Raw genomic sequence first — 4,720 nt, forward strand, 5'->3', positions numbered from 1 at the left:
GGCTAAGCCAATAGGTTGTTCATACTAGGATTATTTCCCCAGAAGCCAGGGCTAACTCTGTTGGGAAAAATGGAGAGTACTGGAATTGGACCTAGGAATGACTGCTGCACTTGCAGACTGGGTGATCTAGGGGAAACCCAGGAAAGAAAGAAAGAGAAAGAAAGAAGGAAAAAAAGCAAGAAATAGAGGGGGGAAGAAGAAAGGAGGGGGGGAAAAGAGAAGAAAAGGAGGAAATGAAAGGAAAAATAGGGGGAAAAAGAAAGAAAAAGAAAATAAGGGAAGGAGGAAGAGAGGGAAGAATGAAAGGAGAAAGACAAAGAGAAGAAAAAACAAAAAAGGAAAGAAGAAAAGGAAATAAAGTATTGAAAGAGGAAAGAGCATGAAAAGGAATGGAGGAATAAAAAAGAGAGAGGATATAAGTAAAAAGAGAAGGAAGAAGGGAGGGAGAGAAGAAAGGAAAGAAAGAAGAAAGAAGGAAGGGAGGGAACAAAGGGAATAAAGGGAAGAAGTAAGAAGGGAAGGACGGAAAGTGAAGGAATATTTTTTTGCTCTTTGATCAATTGAAATTGCTGCTAAGTTTGGTTTATTTACTTTATTAGCCCCCATAAATGTCTTATACAAGATCTTGGTTCTTTTCTTTTAACACTAAGTCTTTTGTATAAAGGGGGATGGAAATCACATTCTCCTTCAAGAACTGCTTGAAATTTCATATTCCTGAGCTTTTTTATATATGTCTGCTACTTTTGTTTCCCCTTTGCTCTGGAGATTTTAAGTAATAACATTTTCTTTTAAAATTGTAAAACAAAACTTAGAGAATCATAATGGGGTAGTGAGTTGGTTTGGAATCAAGAAGAAGGTCTTTTGCCATCTCATACATACATACATACATACATTGGCTGCGTGATCATGGACAAGTCACTTCAAATTTAAGTACTAGGCAACTAATAGCTGATAATTATTTTTATTGATAGGAGAAATTTCCTCACTGAGGAAATTATAATAATTAAATATACCAATTAAATCACATGTTTTAACAAAATATAGATAAACCTAATCCTGTTTTATAAGTAATTATATAATTATGTATTGTTCCTCCCAACTTCTCAGACTTTTAATTTTCATCAATTCTAATACATGAAATAGTGGGCCTCATGCCATAATAATTCATCTGAATTTTTGGATTAGATCTACTAAACTGAGTAATCTTTTGTATTCATAGTTTAGTTAGTCATGTCCAACTCTTTATGATCTCATTTGGGCTTTTCTTGGTATTTTCTTTTCTAGCTCATTTTACAGATGAAGAACTGAGGCAAATGGAATTAAGTGATTTACCCAGGGAGCTAGTAAGTGTTTGAGGCTAGATTAGACCTGAGCTCTTCCTGATCTCAGGTCCAGTGCTCTATTTATTTTACCACTTAGAGGTTGGAAGAATATAGTTTATTATTATTAACTGATTAAAACTTAAAAAATGAATTATTTGTTGGAACTTTATCCCAAACTCAGGGAAGAAAACGACAACAAAATGCCTTTCAATACTATTGAAATTCATATTTATTTAGAGAATATCTTTGAAAATCCAAAATCACATAGCCATCAAAATCAACTGAGTCTTTCATTAAATGCTATTCTAATTTCATCAACTGAAGTACTTTTAAAAGTATATAGCAAGTGTCCAGATAAAACTATTAATTTGTACTGAGTCTTTTATATGCTACCAACCACTGTAATTATCTTAAGCTATTTGTCAGGAGACATTTTTCTACATCTTAACCTAGTATCTAAAGTGATTCAATTCAGTATTACTTACCCAAAAGCTACCAATATGTTCCTTTTGTGACCTCCATGTCAATGAGAATGACTGAGCTGAGACAAATCAAATCTAAAAGTGTGCCCCTTAAAGAAATATTCACAAGGTTAATTGTATATTGGTTCTGTTTACTGAATGAGAAATCAATTAAAGTAAATAGCAAAATGAAGACACAAATGGTCCCATGAACTACAAATTAAACCATATAGATAGGGAAATAAGCTGGTTAATAGCTTCACAGTTCTGAGCTTATCTCTATATGTGGTCATCAAACTGGACAACACACAACTAATCTGATCTTTTGGCATTTTTTGTGATTGATGCCAATGGTTGTGGTTGTGGCTGATTTCTCCTTCTTGATAATGATCTCAGGTCATCCCACCTATTTCATCATTTCACTACTCTTGAACTTATTCTTTGTGCTTATTGTGACCTTGGTCCCTTCATAATTTCTCCTCTGACTTCATACTTTTCCTTTCATAATTTTGATTGTATGGTCAGTCACTTAAAAAAGTACAATGACTTTTACTCCTGGATTTTTTTCTCATTTGTCTTTTGACAGATATTGTAAATTATCTCTATGCTCTAAACCCCACATCCACTTTCTCTGATGTTATTCCCAAATTATTAAAGCACAAAATTATGCTGACTGAGAATGGGGAAAAGCTGTTTGAGCTTCATCTTCTTTTCTTGTGGCTTGTCTTTTCCTTCTCACCCTCCTTAGATAGTACCATGACATCTAAAGTTTCCCTGCCACACCTCTGCCACACCTCTGCCACACTCTGCCACACCTCTGCCACACTCTTTTTGGCCTCCTTTACTACCGAATCCACTGAAGCCTCCATGTTCATCACTGGACTTGACTCAGCTAGCTGAGAGTTACTTTGCTTCCATGCCTTTGTTTTCATGTCCACTTTCAGAGCTTTACAATCTCCTGAGTCAAAGTTCATGAAATTGTATCCTTTTGACCACTGTGTCTCCCTTGTCTGTGTCTATCCTGACACCCAAAGAGTTGTGAAACAAATCTTTCTATAATTCTTCTGTTATGTCTTTGGATAGAGCTTTCATGAAAAATAATTTGTAGTACTGGCTCCTTCTTGCTGCCTTAGCTGTCTTTTGTCCTTTCAGCTCCAGCCTGAGGGCTCTGCATTCAATTTCTATGTTATTACAAAAATTCATAGTTTCTTACATATCTTCCACAGATGTGAAATGTTCAATGAATATTTACCCTTTAGTTGTCCTTGGTTGTCCTGGGGCAAACTGGTGAACGTTTCCTTCTCAAACAATTCCTGGTGACTTTCTTCAGTGGCTCTGTAGGTGAGTTTATTTAGGACCAATGTCTTTGAGTATGCCAACTTGTTTTTCCAGCTCCAGGAATTCTTCCCACCTTTCAAGTCTTCTTCCTGACTTTTCTTTCCTGCATAGTATAGAATGAGAACCTGACCATCAATCTTAGGCCTATTTCTCTTCCAAGGCCTTGTTCTTGTCTATTTCTTTCTTAAATTCAATATGAGCAGTTCCTTTGGGTGTCTGATCCTTGGTGCAGACAGTTTGACTGACCTTAAAAGCATCTTCAAAAACTTCCCTGAACTTCTTCCTCCCCACTTACTTTATACAGTCATTTCTTCATGAAGAACTTCATTGCATTTCGATCTTTTTTGTTCTCTTTTGCTTCCCCCCCCCCAGCCAAAGTGCTCTGGAGCCACTGATTCCTTAAACTTTTTCATGTCTTCAGAGGATTTGAATTCCATATAGCCTAAGAGTTTGGTGGCACCATTCTAAGTGTCCACAACAGTAAAGTCCATTTTTTTGCAAAGAAGTTTATGATGCCAATTTTTAGCTCAAAGCAGTTTTTTTGGAAGTCATATAGCCAATGAAGAGATTGAAATTTTTAGGTGCTTCACTTTCTAATTTCTATTTCTTTACTTTGGGATTTTTATATTTGACTACCTTCCTGATGCTTCTTTAAAATGCTATTCCTCTTTTGCTTCCTCATTTTCCTCCTCCTCATCTCCAGCTTCTTCTTTGTCTGGAGTTCTTGGTGCTTTTTTCAGTTTCCAGTTTCCAGTTTCTTCCAGTTTTTCCAGGGGAAACATTCCCAGAAGCATCTTCCCATTGGCAAGTATAGTTTCCATAGTTTTTTCAGAGTCAACCTTATCACTATCAACCTCCTCCTCCTCATCAAAGTCTTGTTTGACTGGAGCTTCTTTCGTTTTTGTTGCTATGGGGAGCTCATATTCATTCTTCTTCATTTTCATCTTCTTCATATTTACTGTCCTTTTTCTGAACATTCTTTCCACTTCTTTCCCCTTTGGTCAGATGTGTTTGTATGTGTGTGTGTGTGTGTGTGTGTGTGTGTGTGTGTGTGTGTGAGTGTGTAATGGTATAATGACTTACTTGTTGCTTTAGCTGAAATGGCTTCCTTCTTTGCTGGTATAATAACAATTTTGGCTGAAGTAGCCACTTTCTCATTCAGGGTCACAGCAAGCTTACCAGGAATCATGATTGCTTTCTTGGTGGATGTGGTGGAGGAAATAGTGACATTTTTGGCTGATGGAACTTACTTTGATTTTTGACTGATGGAACTTACTTTGCTGTAGCCACAGTCTTCTTGCTCTTCTGAAGGACCACAACCACTTTTCCATTTTCTGATATATCCTCATCCTCACTGTTTTCTATCTTCTTTAGGAAAGGATCAATTTTCTTTGGCTCACCTTAGTTTTTTAGCAGTTTTCCTGAACTTCATTATGGTGGTAGCACATAACTAGTAAGCAGAGGTTTCAGATTCATTGGCAGAGACTCAGGGAAATTTTGGTGGGAACATCTCTCTGAAAATCCAATTGTTGGTGGAGATTGAGAAGAAAGACTGAACTCATGATATAACTTCAACAAGAATAATGACAATAAGATTTT

The 4,720-nt window shown here is 36.4% G+C and overlaps 1 pseudogene; it reads right to left on the reverse strand.

Moving 5' to 3' along the window:
* Positions 1 to 2,484: 2,484 nt before the first annotated feature.
* On the reverse strand, positions 2,485 to 4,074 carry LOC141501234 (nucleolin-like; annotated as a pseudogene).
* Positions 4,075 to 4,720: the final 646 nt, after the last annotated feature.

This window comes from Macrotis lagotis, chromosome 1, assembly GCF_037893015.1.
Source record: "Macrotis lagotis isolate mMagLag1 chromosome 1, bilby.v1.9.chrom.fasta, whole genome shotgun sequence".
Taxonomy (NCBI): domain Eukaryota; kingdom Metazoa; phylum Chordata; class Mammalia; order Peramelemorphia; family Peramelidae; genus Macrotis; species Macrotis lagotis.